We start from the raw sequence: 18,752 nt of genomic DNA on the forward strand, positions 1-18,752 counted from the left end.
GCTCTACTGGCACTTAATAGATAAATATATTTTGGACAGACAGGCAGGAAGTAGAAAGAATAATCCAACAGAACATGGGAGTGAGAATAGAGGGCAATTAGGACTCTGCTTAGACTTCGGATTTGAGTCTGAAAATCACATGGGAAGGAAGGTTAACAAACAGGATGGCCTCACATTAGGAGGGGCTTTCAAAAATAATTGAAGGAGTCTGGACTACCCTCTGCAGGTAACAGGGCTGTATTATAGGTTCTTGAGCATGGGAATTACATTGAAACCACTTCCTATTTATTTTTCTTAACATAAATTACTACTTCCAAATTTGCTAGAATTTAGACAGGCTGGATTTTTGTAGACCTGACAGGGGAAAATGAAATCTCCAATCCTGTTTCCTCCCACCTGCAGAAACCCCCAGCAGTTCTGGCCTCTCTCTGTCTCCCTCGGTAACCTCCCTGCCCCCTCCCTCCAGGAGGAGTAAGTTGTCATTTTGATGAGCCTGTCCCTTTCTCTCTCTTTTTTTCTGGGAGCCAGTCTGCCAGCAGGTGGATCTGGGTGAGTCTAATTCTGGGGTTCAATATTAGAAAATCTTGCCCACTGGTATAAACCCTATTCTCCAGCATCAATTTAATTGATCATAAAGGTGATACTTGGTCTCCTATCTGTCTCACTCATTTTTTTGTAATTCTCAACTTGTCAGAACTCAGGTGGGGCCTTTACACCTCAGAATACATTGCCTTTTCTGGGATCCTTCAGCTAAACAGACTTTATACTGATGGGTACACACGCTTTATACTCTAGGCCCAGTACTCAGTGACATGGTACTATACTCCAGACACTGCTGATGTATTCCAAACGACAAAGGTGGCACCAAGACAAACATGGCAACACACAGGCAATCCTAACAGGGAACTCTGTGCAGCAATTCAAAATTGATGGCTATTGAATCTGGGCCTGCACTACCATCCAGTCCCCCATCCTGTCACCTCCTCAGCTTCCCGGGATCCAACTCATTCTGGATCTCCAAAGCCCCCACACCCCACCCCATGGCACCAGGTATGTCTACCACTACAGGAATCCCAATAAATCATATTTTCCCTTCTTTCTTACTAACCCCTTCCACACTATTTAAATAACAATCTGTATTCTAGCCTCTCTAAGGTAAACAAGTAGGATATACATAAGATGAATGATGGGTGAAATTAACTCTTCAAGGGAGCAACTACGTTTTAAGTGACTAATATGTGATGAGACTAAGTTATAACATGTTGCTTACGTGAGTACACCTTTCCCAGGTGGGACCTCTGTCTCACCCCTTTGCATTCCCTACTCTCGGCCCACCAGAAGGACAACTAGGCGAACAGGCCCTGCAGCTATTTATATCTTAGAGACCTTTCCAAAGGAAGAAAAAGTTAATTATTATCATTATCATTAATTATTACTACTATTAATAGTAGTTCCAGAAATAGCCACCATTTATGGGTTCCGGCTCTGTTCAAAGCATTGTGTTAGCTGCTTTACATATATTATCTGAGTTAATTTACCTTGGCCCTATAAGGTAGGTATTAGGATTCTCATCTGACAGATGAAACTGAGGCTCAAATACTTGTGTCAGAAGTCCACAATAAGCGGCAGAGACCAGAGTCATGAGAGACCAGGTCAGCCTGATGCCAAATTTCATGTTCTTTATACTATTTCAGTGAGAAGCCAGAACAAGAATTCTAACAATTCCCTGACACTCTCATGCCTCCCCCCTGAAAACGAAGCAGAAACACTTCTAAACTAAATAGTCTTATCAACTATGTGAAGAACATTGCCTCCCATTATAAGAGTTCATGTTATAGCATTTTGGAATATTTACCCCCATTCTTGCCCTTTTACCACCCATCCTTCCTCTAACCAATTCAGCTACATATCTTAGAAGCATTCTGCTCCCAGTGACAGAGCAAGACATTACTCCCTGAGCACCTTACTCCTGGAAACCACAAAAAGAAGTAAAATTCATTATTAAGCCGACAAGAAAAAAAATGCTCTTAATACCAATAAGAGAGAGAAAAAAAAAAGATTTACTGTGAGATACCAGCTTTCTTACTGTCACTGACATAAATGCCAACAATACAGAATCGATGCCCTCAGACAAGGACAATTATAAAAACGCATTAAACTGCTACTCACAAAAGCACTAACTTCTGGCCCTCACGGCTCCTGGCTATACCTGAGAGCATTCCCACTCCTCAGACCTGGATCCTACACCAGGACTGACTCCGCCAGCCCCATGTAAAAATGGAGTCATTCAGACACAGTGATAACTTCATTACTCCAATCATAACACAGTACAAATTCTGGCCCCAAGGAGAACACTAGTTTTCAAATATGGATCTCTAATGTTCAAACTTGATTTGCAATCCAATGATTTACAGCACACTTGCAAGAATATCATACAGCAGTGGTTCTCAGCCCTGGCTCCATATCTGAATCACCTGGGGAGCTTTTAAAAAAATACCCAGGCTTATGCCCCACCAGGATTCAGTTAAATCAGACTCTCCAGGGGTGGGGCTGATCGAATAACAAAAGTTAAAAAAAAAAAAGAAAAGACATCTGTTTTTTGCTGATCAGTACTTTGTAAGCATAAAGATGACTGATCACATTCTTCCCAAAGAAATCTCAGGCTTGGGAGGTTTTCAGATCACTGGGCAAAGTCAGCAATAAGATCATCATGCTGTGGTGCCCACTCAGTCCTCAAGTTATCCTGCTTAACAGATACCATCTTTTGCCACCTGCCATGTGGGATAAGTATTTTGCAGAGCTCATGAAAAGATTTAAATCTCTACTGAAGGAAAATAAAGAAGTAATTTGGAAGCTTCCAAAAACTTCATTTAACCAATTAGGCAGTATATCACTGTACACTATTGAGAAAGTTAATTGCCCAAATGAGTACTAGAGAATTTCCTAGGAATAATAGCAGGAGTTAATTAATTCCCAGCCGAGATGAGAAGACCCATTACAGAAGAGTTAATGTTTGAATTAACAAACAAAATAATCCAAACCCTGGAAGAAAAATCAAGGTTGTCATATTGCCCACTTCCTTACCCTCCTTTCACCATCGAAAAAAGGATGGCCAATCACGTGCCCTGTCTTCATCACCGTGAAGTACAAAGTGACCTGCCATCATTCTGGGCTGCTAACCTCACTCTGGTGAGGTGGACGCAGAGTTCCACGTGAGGCTCTGCAAATGGATGAAACAAAACGATTGTTCCTTCCTTCTTTTTAAAGTAGAGCCACCAAACACGTAACCCGAGGGCCTCTTAGATCCACTAGATGGTGCAAGCTCTCCTTTCCGAGCAGAAGTACCGAGAGGAGAAACTAGAGCAGGACATCAAAAAATGAACATGGACGCACCCAAGGAGCCCCAGCTTTGCACGGGAGCCGTGAGAGGAAGGGGATTTGCCACTAAGAAATATTTTTAATTTCAATTCACAAAATCATAAAAAAAATGTTTCCTAAATTCTGCATCAGGAGCTCAGGAATTAACTTATGCCACGGAAGGAATCATGGAACTAACATTTGCTTCAGAGCGGGGTAGTGGAAAGAGATAACAGCGAGGCCTCAAGACCTGGACATCTGGGTTTTGGTCCCAGCTTAGCTGGTCATCAGCTCTGGGAGCCTGAGCAAGTCACTTAACCTCTTTAGTCCTCCATGTCTTTATCTGAAAGACAAGGAGCTGGGACTAGACAATCTCTGGAATTATGTCTAGTACTAAAATTCTATCAGCGTACATAATGTACTATGTTTCCATCTCCAATTTAACCTCAACATTAAGATTTGGCAAGAACTTTAGACACAAAGGATGTTTCATGAAATCCATCCAATCTATGAAATTTGTTTAAACTGAGGTATTTTTAATTTACTAAGAAACTGAGATGTCATTTGTTTACTGAAGAACATTTATGGTGTCGTATTGGGTACCAAGGATTGGGCTAACACTGTGTCGGGAAATAAGGGCATGGAGATGAATGCCAGCTCCCTCACCTTCGCTCCACACATAGCTCCTCTATGAAATTGAACTCTAATGGACTTCAAAGTTCTAAAGCCCTAAATTATGACAGAAAGCTATCTTCGAAGGAAAAATTGGGCAGCTAAATCCAGTTGTTCTATTAAAGCATTTCACACAAATATAAATATCACACTTGCTTATCCAGATGTCTTGATAAATAACACTGCAATGATACATTTTCAATTTTTTTCGACTTGATATCTCATAGGTAACTCCAGCCAAAAACTGTAAACTTTGCCCATTTCGTACAATTTCATTTCTAGATGCTGAGAGCACATTTCAAACATAAATCTTTGAGCCATCATAGATTCTTCAGTAATTTTTGTTGTTGTTCATTTTCCTTCTGCTTCTTTCTATAAACTATGTATTTCTTATATTTTTCCAGCAATATCTGTCTCAAGTCATTTCTGGACTTCCACGGCAATTAAGAGTTGTCTCACTTTCAGCAACAGCCATCTCTAGCCAATCCGAAACACCCGTCCCCTCAAACACCTCACTTTTCTCCACTCCACACCATTCCCAAGTGCCAGCTGTCAGCCAAACATCAGTTCTTCAACCTGACGACCTCAACAGCTCTAAACCATTTCATCTCTCCTTAGCTTTCTCTTCTCACTCTTACATTTTCTCCACACACCGCCCCCTACCTAGTTACCATATCTATGATCACACATTCACTTACTTAGAAAACATAAAAATACCTACTACATGTAAGGAGGTGTGCTAGATATGCTGCTATCATTCTAGTTCAATGAACGGCTGAATAAGTAAACACATATGGTCTCTATTCTCATGGCATTTACTACCTGGTCAGACAGGTAAGACGTATCAAGCCCATAATGATGATACAAAGTAACTTTTAAGTGCCACATGAGTGATACCAACCAAACTCTAAAGAAGTGAAGAGTGATGGCCTCTTCCTGGTTTGATCAGGAAGAATTTCAGAAGAAGGTGGACTGGACATTGGAAGATTGAGAAAGATCTGGATAAGCGTAGTTGGAGGAGAAAGGCATCTCAAGCAGAGGAAAGGCATAAGCATAGGCATTTAACTAGAATAACTCACACTCAGTGTGCAGCAGATGGACCAAGACAGCGGAAGAAGTGAGTCTATGGAGAGGGAGGTAGAAGGAAGTTTGAGATTCACCTGGGGAAAGGTTCGAATAGTTGGGCTCCACCAATTCTCTGTCTCTGAGTTATTTCTCTTTGATCTCTACGTTTTTCTACCTATTTCCTCTAGGCAATATGCCAAATTTTATATTATTACAGATAGTAACAATAGTGTTACAGTGTAGTATTACTGATCAATGAAAGCACTGCTCAGTCATCTGAAATCATGAGTTTCCAACGAGTACATAATAATAACAAAAACAGTAATAACAGAGTTGACACACATATAGCACTTACTGTGTGCCAGGCACCATATTAAAGGATTGACTCATTTCATCCTCACGGATTCGATAAGGCAGGCACTGTCATCATCATACCCATTTTACAAATGAGAAAAATGGCTCAGAGACCTTAAAGGGCACACAGCCAGCAAGTGGCAGGGCTGGGACATCAACCCGGCGGTCCGACTCTGAAGTCCACGGCGTATTAAATCCTTAGTGAAGAACTTACTCACTGGCTACCACTGCACCTAGGTTTATGTCAATGAATACATTTGCCTTCCTCTTTGCTCTCTAAGTCCATTCACTTAGGCCACTATTTTTGTTTGTTTGTTTGTTTTGGCACAGCATTAGATCTAATGTCATAGAGATAGAGATGCCTCCGAGGACCATGGAGCTAGCTTTGGGCGAGGTGATGACAATATGAATTCTAAGGCCAGTTAGTTTCCTATTTGTATGGTGAACATGCAAAATGGGAGGAAAGATCTGGATTTCCATTCCCGTAACAACAGCCCAGATCTCAGCTGAATACACACCATGTATCTTACCTAGAGCCTGCCTATCTACAAAATATATTAAGTGTTTAAGTAGGCTGGAAATTTAGCACAAGACTTTAGATATTAATCACAAGATTTTCTTTAGGAAAAAAAAGAAGTGGATGTTCCAACAGCTTCTATTATAACCTATTTCCACATTCTCAGAGGCTTTCCACAGTAAATACTAGACATTACATTATGTTCCACAAGTGGTCCATGTGTGATAGCTCTGAGATAAACAGCAGACTCTCTTAGGCTTTTCTATATATTGATGGAGGGAAAAGTATATTTGTATATGGATCTAAATGTCTGTGTGCATCATCTTTCCACTTAATAAGCTAGAACATGGGAAGTGGAAAAAAGTAATAAGGTTACAGTCAACTGGCAATACCACCTTTACTATGTAACCTCCAATTACAAGGAAGCTGTTTTCCCTTCTGCCCACAGCACCAAGGCACCTGGTGGGACTGGTCAGCAGTGGACAGAGATGCTTATAATATTCTGTGATATACCTGACATCAATGAGTGGCCAGTATTCCACTGCCACTGACGACGTTTCCGTTTGAAAGGAGTTTTTATGATCTTGCCATTGCTGTCCACATATCCTGACAGCATCGCAAAGGAGAGCAGAGCTGATTTCATAGGGATAACAGCACTCGTCCATCCAGCATCCTGAACAATGGGAGGTGCTCCCCTCAGTCAAGCACAAAACACATGTCAGGGGCAGAAACACATTCTCAGAACCAACCCTTAGGAACCCGACAATCTCCTCCCACTACTCACTTTTAGACACTACTACTTTCAAGTCCTTAAATTCTGCAAAGTATTCTGACCTATGTAATCTGCTTTGATGGCTAAAACAGCTCCAGAGGGGAGTGAGGCAGACCGCGTGTCCATTTTAATACCTTGCTCGTTTGGGAGAGGCTCCGCCACTTCCCAAAGAGCTGTTACCTGCCTCCTCGCCTGAGGTTCCCCAGTCTTGGGAGGCTGATGGAATGGGGTTACTACAGATGAAAAACTGAATCCTTAACTGGGTTAAGACCCTTGGGATCACACATAAAACCAGGACCCGTGTCTTCTGAATCCTTGTCCAGTGAAAGAGCATAAATAGCCTAAGTGCCAGCAGAAGGACACAGATCGGTGTGACTACAGAATGTGGTCCTTGGAGCACTGAGGTGCTGGCTAATGAGCAAACCCCTGGGCCCCAGCCCTACCTGCCAGATCAGAGTCAGTTAGCATGTACGACAATCCCAGGTAATTATCTTTGCACATTTAGGTTTGAGAACCTCTGGCACTGAGAATTAGAATAAACAGAAAAAAAAAAAACTCTATGAATAACTGAGTTGACATCACATTCTGAGGTAAATAAAAAAATAAATCCAAAGTTATGCTGTCTATAAAATAACATAAAAATGTGTTAACAAACAATAAGTATATTATCTAAAATCAAAATACTATAGCACTAAAAATGGGATAAAATTCACCGTCCAGTAATATGCAGTATCATACGAAGGACGTCTCCTTTCAGAGATTTAGCTGGTTAACAGGTAATGCACATTTAGTACTAAGTGCCAGACAACAAGCACTTTAAGTGCAGTTTCTCATTTATTCTTCACAAGAACACAATAAGACAGGTATTATTATCCATAGATATATACACACAGATGAAGGTACTTGCCACAGTCATGTTGCTAGTTACAGTTACAAAGAGCCGTAACTCAAACTAAGGTCTCTCTGACCGCGAAACCCATTTTTAAAAATGTTAAATTATGTTGCTTCCCTAAAATTATATTAATTGGATATAATGCATTAATTGGATATATTAGATGGCACACACTAACTTTCAGTTTTCAATTACTAAATTAAGTATTTTAAGTCAAAGCCTCTGATAATGTCACTAAAATCTTCTAGGTCGATTTAATAGCTGGCTCTTCTCTGATAGAGCAATTATTAATTTAGGCCATCTACAGCTGGCCTGTTTAATATGAATTTTTTCAACCAAGTTTAATAGCTCTACTGCCGACCCATGTTACATAGCTGCAGGCCCATGACGGGAATGGTCCTTTTAATTACCTCATTCAACTGCCATTACTGGGGACTACAGGGATCCTTGTATGTGACCTCTCTGCTTCCACCGTACTCTTCTGTTTAAATTCTGGGTAACTAGAAGACAGAATGATTGTTTGGGCCCTGCCACTGCCATCCCTGGGTCTCCAGCATCAAAAGAGAACCACAACAAAATATAAACTTGAGATGGCACCGTGCGCATCAGCTTCCCTGCTGAGCTCACGCACTCATGGTGCAGGGCTTCCTCAGCTGCCAAATGACCCCAAAGGGACGGAGTACCTTCCTGCCCCGGAGCCCACTGCAGCCTGCCCGCCCGAAAGGCTGTGGGACAGCAGCAGCTGCTTCTGTGAGAAACATCATCTCTCCAGGGCATCCCTGAAACCCTTTCACTTTGCACCAGACCAGCAGACCGTGGACTCAGGTGTGCACACAGGTGTGCTTTCAGCGCAGTGGAGGACAAGATCACATGGGTGACTGGTTCACTCCAGGCATGGCAATAAACGAAATTCCACAAGAACAAGAAGAGCTCAACACCATTATAGGAAGAGGAATTTGGACCTAGTGAAAATAGAGCAGGGCAACATTTGGGGGCTTTTAGTGATAGCACATCTTGGGTCAGTAATTTAGAGAACAGATTTTAAAAAGCAGATTACTAAAATGCAGAAGTAGAAATATGAAATGGAAAGACCAAAATATGATCCCACTACGGTTTTTAGTATGGTTCACCTCAGAGCTGGGGTCTAGTTTGGAGCTCCAGAACTCAAGAAAAACTATAAAACATTTAGCAATGAACCACTAAATTTGAAAAATAAAATCTCCAAATTCCAGAGCCAAGATGGCATCCCAATTCCATGTTTTCGATTCCTTCGTTCTTCTAATTTTCTGCTGAAAGGAATGACCTGATCAATGAAGTTTTACGACATTAGTGGAAACCAGACCTAAGACTTCAAGATATTTTTCATCAGGAAGTGACACAGATGACAACAGAATGACAAAGAGCACTAACGTGCTAGGCATCCAAAAATGCAACAGGAAGTCTGCCAGAAGAGATCCTACCCTCTTGCCCCCACCAAAACCCCCTCCACCATCATCTAGACTAGAGATGCACGAGGAAAGAGGGATGAAAGTGGAGCTTGGTAATAGTTGAGTGACAGGTTGCTCTGACTACTTCTCCCTGGACACTAATAGAGCAGGACGTAAGGGGTTAGGTATTCCTCCGATAAACTCAGCGCCCGATTACAGCTTATTAACATTTATTAATGGTGATAATTTGAAGATGGTATTTAATCGCTCTTAAAATCTTCAGTTACTTGTTTCACAGGGGCTAAAAGTCGAAAATATCCTTAGCTAGTGAGAGCCCAACTGGGCTCTCAAGGGGGTCTCAACACATCCTACCCACAGACACACTAATAGTAAGCAGGCGACTCACAAGTGTGGCTGCTCCCTGCCTCTCAAAATTTCCATCTTTTCTTCTCCAGTCCCTCAAAAACTTCCATCCATCAACCTAAGTCAATAAGCCATGAATTATTGAGCTCACAGGATATAGCTCATGAATATGTATGTGTGTGTTTGGAAGACAAGTTTGTAAAACAAATGGGCTCCATCATGGCTTATAGGAACTCAGCACACAGGCCTTTAAGGAAATGTCTGAAATTATTCTACTTGTGTCTACTGTTTCAGCATGGTTTTAGCACACTAGAGATAGTGGAAAAATCGTTTGTTCTGGTAGATTTTTTTGTGTCTGTTTTTTCAGGCACACATGTATGGAATAATTTGCTGAATTAAGCATAGCTGGCTGCTCTTTGCAAAAAACAAAGGTAGCAGCTTTGAGGTCACAATTATCACTGCTAATGCCTGTGAGCTGCCTGCAGAAAAGGATGATGTGTGACTATTTTTCCTTCCATCCATCCATCCTTTACTTCAACACTCTCAAGATTTCTGTCTTTGGCTACTACAGATAGCCTCAAACTTCTTCCTTGATTACCTACTGGTCTCCAAATAAAGGAGCCAAAATAAGCCGCACAACAGAAGACAATCCTAGTTCACAAGACACTTGGTAAAAATAATAAGAGCGAGCCCAGGATGCTATTTATCCAAGCCTCCAGACGCCCTCCAGTTCTCCCTTGTTGCCCCTACTGGAGCCGTCTTTGGCTGCTGCTGCCAACTGTCCGCTGGTCCTCCGCCAGCCCCGGAGTCCTACACAACACACCTGGACAAAGACTTGTCCAAGCTACTGACGAGGCGAGTTGGCCTGCTTCACTTCTGATTTTGTCTTCTGCTCCTCAGCCTGATCACTACAGTCAAGGGGGGCGGAAAAAGGGCTTGATCATCCTTTCACTAAGACATCTCTCCTGACCTGGGGACTTCCTTCCACTCTTATCATCATCTTCAAACAGTTATGGATGATCTAAAATATACAGGAAACCATGTTACCTTCTAGAATAGGGGTCAGCAAACATTTTCTGGGAAGGGCCAGAGTGTAACTATTTTAGGGTTCATGAATTTGTCACATGCTCCTTTCTTTTGTAATTGTAGGAAAATACAAGTAATATAAAATTTACCATCCTCCCCATTTTTAAATGTACAGTTCAGGAGTGTTAAGTGCATTCACATTGTTGTGCCACCGTCACCACCATCCAGCTCCAGAACTCTTCATGCTGCAGAACTGGAACGCTGTACTCATTACACAAAAGCCTCGTCCTCCCCTCCTCTCAGCCCCGGCGGCCATTATTCTTTTTTCTGTCTCTATGAATTTGACTATCTAGGTTTAACTATATATAGTTGGAATCACACTTGTGATTCACTTATTTATCTTTTTGTGACTTGCTCATTTCACTTAGCATGTTTTCAAGGTTCATGCCTGTTGTAACATGTGTCAGAATTTCCTTCTTTTTTAAGGCTGAATAATATTCCACTGTATGTATATACTACATTTTGTTTATCCACTTATCTGTCAACGGATATAAAAACCATTCCTAACTTTCAAGATACACAAAAACAGGCTACAGGCCAAATTCGGCCCACAGGTCATAGTTGACCTAACCCTGCTCTAGTGGTATGAAAAAGCATACAACACAGACTAGAGGTTCTAAAGCTTTTTCAGTTCATGGTGCCTTCAGTATATCAATCATTTTTTCATAGCACCCAGAAGCCAAAAGAAATACCCAACAATCCCATTTAAGTCCAAATAACTTAATCTGTAGTGAGGTCATAACAACTTAACGCCCATTGGGCATTTAAACCTCAGAATCAGATCAGACAATGTCAGCCTCATTCCCTGTTCCACGCTGATTTTCATGTGCACTTGCTTTAAAGCACAGAACCCACCCCAAACTCAGCTTTGCAAAGGTATAATCATGTTGAAAGGAATGTATATTCAATGCTGAAACTGAACTATTTTGAGATAGTAGTTACCTTGGTACCCTAGAGATGTCACTGTGCTTCCCTGATAAATTTAAAGTATTTGGCAGCACCCCTGTGAGTTCACCGAGAAGCCCCAGGGCTCCCTGACACACTGTTTGGGAAATAGAGATATAGACTCTCCCAGGGGTTTCAGGACAGAGGTGGTGAAGCAGAGTCAAACACCTAGAATACACCCAACGACAGAAAAGAGCACTTGCTCAGTGCGAAGCAATGACACAGACATGAAGAGCTAGCTACACATTCTAGAAAAGAAAGAAGCCCGGAACCCCCAAAGGCAGGAATGGCTGCAGGAGGGAGTGACGTTTACGCTGGTCCTTGAAGACAGAGTAAGGGAGAACACTGCAAGTGAAGGAAACGGATAAGTACAGGAGAGACCCCGACGCGAGGAGGTGGCCTGGAGCAGAGCACACACAAGGAGACTGCAGGAACGGAGTCAATCACGGTTTTAGAGGAAAGGTGATGCATTTCAAGACGTGTTTAGAAAACGTAATCTAGCAGTTAGAAGTGAGACAGCCTGAAAAAGAAGCTGCAGTAACGAGACCCATTAGCAAAAACTAGCCCTGGTCAAGGAATATAGATATAATGACCTAAAGTGACATTGCTGGGGGAAGAATGGAAAAAGATCAGACTAAAGAACCTTATGAAAAAAAGCTTGGCACTGCATGAGGAGTGAGAGTTAAGAGAAAAGACTCAAGAAGAATCGAGGCTTGTAGGCCAGGTAACTAGGAAAATGATACTATTCACACAAAGGAGGTTGCAGAGGATGAGCTAGGGTGGCCTTGGGTGAAAGGTGCTGTGAGTCTGGCTTCTGATGTTGTAAGTTTGAGGTGCACAGCAGGTCATTCAGGCAAAGAGATCCAACCGGTGGCTGAATCCTCAGGCCCTGTGGATTTGCAGGCTGTCGGCGTAGAGCTGATGGTTGATCTTGGGCGCTGATCAGAGGGAGGCCAAGCCCAGAGCGTGCCCGCATTTCAGGAGGGGAAGGAGAGAGGTCAGTGGAGCGGAGGGGCCCTGAAGGAGAACTAGGGGGATCTGGAGTGTGGATGTCAAAGGGCAAAGGAGGCGACTCTGGTCCAGGAGTCAGAGCCTCTGCTTTGTTAACAAAGTGATTCTTTACAATCCCAGCATTTTTAAACAAATTTTAAGTGCACTTAATGATCAGGTGAGGAGAAGGCTGGCAGTTTTACATACGGAGAAGCAGTCGTCCCTTACAGGTGGTTTGGAGGAGCTTTATGGCTGGCGAGCAGTGTAATCCCTTCTCCCTGGCATCTTTACCTCTTGTATCCCATCTTCCCTCAGCCCCTTCCCCTCAACCTTTCCTTCTGTGTTCACAACCGCACTTCTCAAAACGCCAGTCCACACTCGCTTTCCTTGTCTCCACCAGATTGTCCCAGAGACCCCCTGTGCACCGCTTGCTGTAGAGATCAATGCTCGCCTGCCCTGGGGGTCAGATGAGGGCCCTTCCTTGGACCTCTCCTGACCTCTCCTACACACTCCAGTGCTCTTGGTATACTTTATGCAAACGCACTCCTCCAAGCCTCGGCCCCTTGCTGAGGCGCTCTCTCCCTGAACATCCTTCCCCACCTGCTCGCCTTCAAGGTTCGGCATCATGTTACTCTCCTCCAGACCACTCGTTCCTCTGTGCCAGCCTCCCGCCCCTCCCCCACCTGCCCTGGCTTCCTTCTCTGTCACAGCCCCTGTTCTAGTTCTAGTCTATCTTATGAACATCTCAGTCTTCCGGGCCCTCTATTACAAACTCCATGGAGACGAGAGGGTTTCTCGGCCACCTCCGCCTCCCCACGGGGTGTGGTAGAGTGCTCTGCACCTGGTACACACTCACTACGTGGTCTTTGAACAGGCGATGTTTCCTTTCACTGCACATGAGAGGGCGGAATGTGTCCTAGAATAACTGTAACACCTCCGCACAGAACAGCGCACGGGTCTCAGAACGCCCTCATGTCTGACCTGCACTCCCTGTCGGGAGGAAAGAGGAGTATTACCATCCGCATCGTGCGGCTAAGGGAACAAACTCAGAGAGGTTAAAAGCTTCGCACGAGGCCACACAGCAGTGAACACAAGAGCCAGGACGACAGCCCAGACCTTCTGGCCTGTGCTTTGGTGGTATTCCACTGCACACTCTGTCCCTGTGTGAATCTGTGCAATACCAACCCTGACTTTTGGATAGCTATCTGCACTTTAGCCATTTCGTCATTGTTTGTTCCCATGTAGTATGTTGTTAGCATATCTGCCGATCGCATTAAAGTCTAAGTATGATTTTAGGTTCCAGAGGCTAAGGATCAACACATAGAATTAGGTAGTAACTATAAACTATGAAAGGTAGACTTTGTGATGTGTTTCTAGAAAATTTTAAGGTGCAATTGACTTAAGTACTTCCAAACACACGCTATAGGGGCCATCTAACCTGCTAATCAACACTCTATAAGCTGATACTCGTAAATAAGTAGTCTGGGGCCTTCCATGCGCTTCTCTTCATCTTTTCCATCCTGCTCTGAGCCCAGATGACCTCTATAGCCCACTTTTTCCCACACTTCCCTTGCCACCTGGGTTCCATCTGGGTTCACCCAATGGGAATCCAGCAGGACTCGGAGGGAGGAGGAGGAATGAGGTCTTGCTATTTATTCCTCCGGCCTCCTTCCTGAGGGGTTGCCTCAGGTTGGCTGCGACCCGTGATGGGAGTTCCTGGCTCTTATCAGGCGGTCTTCCCACGCAGTGCTCTGACTCTAAGCGCACATTCAGTCCTAGGGGTGGTAACCACGATAAACCTGACCAGAACACGGCCGCAAATTCTTTGATGCTCCTGTCACCAAGAAGTGGGGTCTCAGTCCTCTCCCCTTGAAAGTGAGTGGGCTCTGTGACTACTATGAATAATAAAATATGACAGAAGCAACATTATTTCAGTTTCCAGACTGGCAGCGTCTTGGAGACCTTAACCCACAACCCACAAATAGGAAGTCCGACTCCCTGAGGCTGCCATGCTATGAGGAAGCCCGAGCTAGCCCTGTGGAGAGGCTTCGTGGAAAGAGGGAAAGAGGGAAAGAGAGAGGCCCAAGCTACTTAGGCGCCAGCTTTTGTACCCATTCCAGCTGAGGCCCCAGACATCACAGAACAAAAATGAGCTGTCCCTTCTGTATCTTGCCCTAATTCCTAAACCAGAAATATGTACTTTATACTAATGATAAATGATTTTTTTAAGCATTTAAGTTTCAACAGATCATTGAAACATCACACTCTTGTATGCTAAAGGTTCTATCGACCTGGCCCGAGTGAGGAAACCATGGAGCAAAGCTGCCTACACACTGCTCACGCCACAGCCCTTGATGGACAAAACATAAACAGTTGTTGTTACAGCTCTTGGGATGTTGGTGTTGTTTGTGACTGCAGTACAATCATAGTGACTGATACAATAAGTTATCTAGTCAAGCTAATCCTGATCAAAACGCCCCCCTGCACGAGGGGAGCATTTGAACTCCCAAATATGCTACACAAAGGAAGGAGGTCTATACATTAAGCGAATATATATGTCTATCTTTTCTACATCTACAATCAGGATAACCATGGAAATCAGTCGACCACGTGGCAGCATGTGGTGACCATGGAAACACACCCCTTACACCTCCAGCTACAGGAAGCTTCACTGATGTGACCCCAGGCCCTGTGGCTACACTGAAACCCTCACCACAGCCCCCACAGGCCACTCACAGCCAACTGAGTGCAGCGGGGACACTGGGGCAGACCTGTTCCTGGGAGACACAGGTCCCCTCACTGCATTCTGGGACAAGCCCGCCAAGCTCGCCCCCAGTCCTCCACGTGCTGTCCGACGTGCACTGCAGTCTGACGGCTCTCCCAGCCTCCCCACCTTGCTCCCTACTTTCTCTCTCACCAGCATTTCCCCCAGAGAAATCCTTGCACGTTTAATCTTATCTTGGCGCCCACTCCACTGAGAACCCAGACTAACACAACCATACCAACGAATATTCAGCTTTGAACACTTAGCTTTGATAAATTAAACATAGAGAGACAACAGAATTAGCTCTTGATGGATGAGGGCTGTCCCATTAATCTAAAGTCAAAAATAACCATTTTTGCACAACATGATGTCCATGTCTATGGCTCGATTTAATTCCTAAATGACCTTATTAACATGGGATCATTTTCTTGAATATGACTTTTACAAAGTGTGATTTTAACCTATCTCCCAAAACATATCCTTTTCTAAGCATCCAAAATAGGCTTTCGATCCCTTATCTAAAACCCTGGAGACCATGTGTTTTGGAATTTAAACTTCATATTTTAAAAAAGTCATATAATATCTACCAGCAGGTCTGGAGCAGAACTCTATAATCATATACATTACAAACATACAAATATTACACAACATACAAATATTAACACGAGTGAGATAAAAACAGCCTCGAGACAGTACAGGAATGGGTTTGCCTCCAAATGAGTTCAACAAAGGTTAGGTTGTGCTATCACATGAATTTTTTTTTTTTTTTAATTCAGTTTTCAGAGCTTTTTGAATTTTGGAGTTGTAGGTAGGGGATTGCGGACCTATATAGTCACACTAAAGAAAACGATGCAGCCCTATTTAAAAAACAAGCAAACAAAAAACAGATATGTCTTTGTATTAATCCAGAAAGAGAAATGGCCATCCCACAGCATTGGGTGAAGAAAGCACGGAGCAGAACAACTTGCGAAGGCAGTATTTATTATACACGCATAGGGTGGGGAGAGGAAAGACAGACAATCTTCACTTCTCAAGCAGCTCTCCGCCCCCCGCCCCACCTTTTACTACGCACAACCCTTTGAAATGACTTTATCTCTGGCTAAGAAATGCTGTGGAAATAGTGTTTATGAGTATTGATTGTGATGTGGCAAGTTTTAAAGTATGAATTGATATTATTTTTGAGACAGACTGTTTGCAAACTGTCTACATTGACGGCAGGTAACTAGAATGTTTTACATAAACTGGGGGCCGAGAGAGTACACAAAGGAAATTTACTTAGGATATTAAATAAGGCTCCTCTGTCAAGGCAAGGGACCCAGGATTTGAAAATTAAGGACAAGAGCCCCTGCAGTAGAGACTCCCAGGTATTCTTTCTTACATCAAAGGAGAGGATACGGGATATAGGGTGTGACTGCTATCAATGGGAACTCCTCAAGAAACACCCAATACCGGACATCTTTCCTCACCTGCCTCTGAATCCCCATCTTCCATGCATAAAAGGCTCTTTTCTGCATCGACCACTTAGGGAGAGGCTTTTCTCCTTCTCCCTTGCCCTGCTTCCTTCCTAAGATTTTAATTCTAAATGATAAAAACACAAACAACAAAAGATGAAGAGCAGGAAGACAGACAAAATGAAAAGGAAATATTCTCCTCAGTCACTCCAATAACCCTGGGAGAAACGGTCTGCAATGGTCAAAAGTTAAGGAATCTTAATTAGAAATTGGAAATTCAAATCTAATATGGTAATATTCACTTTGCATTTATATGTTCAATATTGACTTTTTTCACAATAAGCATGTAGGAAAATAACTTCATGATTTTTAAAATCTCACATTTAAGTTATGGACATGCCTGAGAACAATATTAGTTAATATATGTAAAGTGCTATTATTATTCTCTACGAAGCCCTGTCTGGGGATGTCCTAAGTGCAAACGCTCTGACTGGCACTTTAACAAACATCATTCCATTTGTGCGCTGCTTATTCAACCTCTGAGTCTAAGGCACTGTGTTTGGCACCGGAGATACCCCAGTGAACAAAATAAGTGTGACCTCTACCCCCAAGAAGCAAGAAAACCATCGTGGAGGCAGCATTAAGCGAGTTAATGCACATTTGATGAGTGGATTCCATCAATGATGAGTGTTAGGAGCAGAAGCACAGAGTAACCAGGCAGATCCTCACTGCAGCTCTCTTAGGTCGATCTCATCCTCAATTATTGGTAAAGAGTTCTCATTAATATTTGCAGCATTAAGTTATGCTAATTAGAATAATCCTGAACAAATAATAATTTTATAATTATAGCTATTACAAAATGACTTTGGAAATTATTTTATATCAACCGGTCAATGAAGAAAAGAATGGGAATAAATGTGGAAGAAAGTCTAAATGTGTGACGGAGTATATGGATAATCACTGCCCCCAAATTTCACTAGCACTGTTGGATTCCTCATAGAGGAAAATTGCTTCACGCAGAGGTTTAGAGACCTTCAAGGCAAGACGTCGACCCCACCCCTAAAACGGAAAAACACTAGCATAAGGACAACCTGGAAACAAATATCAGGTTTGTATTTTCCAAAGACATGTTCCATATTTTACAAGACATTTTAAATTTCAAAGACTGGTCCCTTCGTGCCCATAAACCACTAAGACAACCTGGAAATCTCAGTACTTTGATGTCAAACCACATCCAAGATCACCTCTAGAACCTAGAAGTAACACAAAAATCCTAATCAAACCAAGTACCTTGTTTTGAAAAATATCCCCACTATGCTCAAAAGGCACTAAAATGGTAAGAAATAAACATCTTCATTCAAGACCTGCTGCACTAAACTAGAACTCTCATCAGCATGTACAGCCGGGCTTCAAAGTTGCCATACTTAGGTAATCTTAGATTCTGTAAAATGAGAGCTCATGGAAATGGAATGTCCAAATGTAGAAAAGTGGGTATTCCATCAAAAAACATGTGATAAGTAGTTTCTTGCTTCCCTCCCTACCAGCGCTGGCAAGTCCAGTAACTTGACAAAGATTCTCTGGACTAACTAATGTATATGTCTATTTAATGAAGAAAAAAACTCCTTAAAATTAAGAATTCTAGGTCCCTGGGTATCTCCTGACAGCTCATAATGGAAAAGCTATCAGTTGACATGTTACACAAAATGAGAGTGACATAAGGAATTCAGAGTGGTGTTAATGAGACAGCCAACCCTTGAAGGGACCTTAACTTGGCTTCACTTTAAATTTTACTGTCACAAAATTGTTATAATAAAGAAGTATGTTCTAAGAGTTGGCAAATCATGGGGCTTGTGCTACCATTGGCCTTTCTCCACATCCATAGTTAACCTTGCATCCTCTAGGGCAGACTTGGCCTTAGAGGACAGCATAACAGAGAGTTCCAAGTAGCCACTACCCATGAACTGAAGCAGGCACAAGAGTCAGTTTATTTGCCAATCCTAGTTTAGACTACCTTACCTGACATTCAAAATGCCATATTCTGACACCAAATGGATCCCCATCAGACTTAAGCTGTCGCCATTGTTAAGGTCTGTGTTT

At 42.8% G+C, this 18,752-nt stretch overlaps 1 protein-coding gene across 13 annotated transcripts in view; it reads right to left on the reverse strand.

The window, feature by feature from the left end:
• The window catches only part of FHIP1A (FHF complex subunit HOOK interacting protein 1A), a 208,576-nt gene that overhangs the window by 57,445 nt on the left and 132,379 nt on the right, over window positions 1-18,752 (reverse strand). The gene's annotated exons all lie outside the window — the stretch shown is intronic.

The sequence above is a fragment of the Pteropus medius genome, unplaced genomic scaffold (genome assembly GCF_902729225.1).
Source record: "Pteropus medius unplaced genomic scaffold, Ma_sr-lr_union100, whole genome shotgun sequence".
Lineage (NCBI taxonomy): Eukaryota > Metazoa > Chordata > Mammalia > Chiroptera > Pteropodidae > Pteropus > Pteropus medius.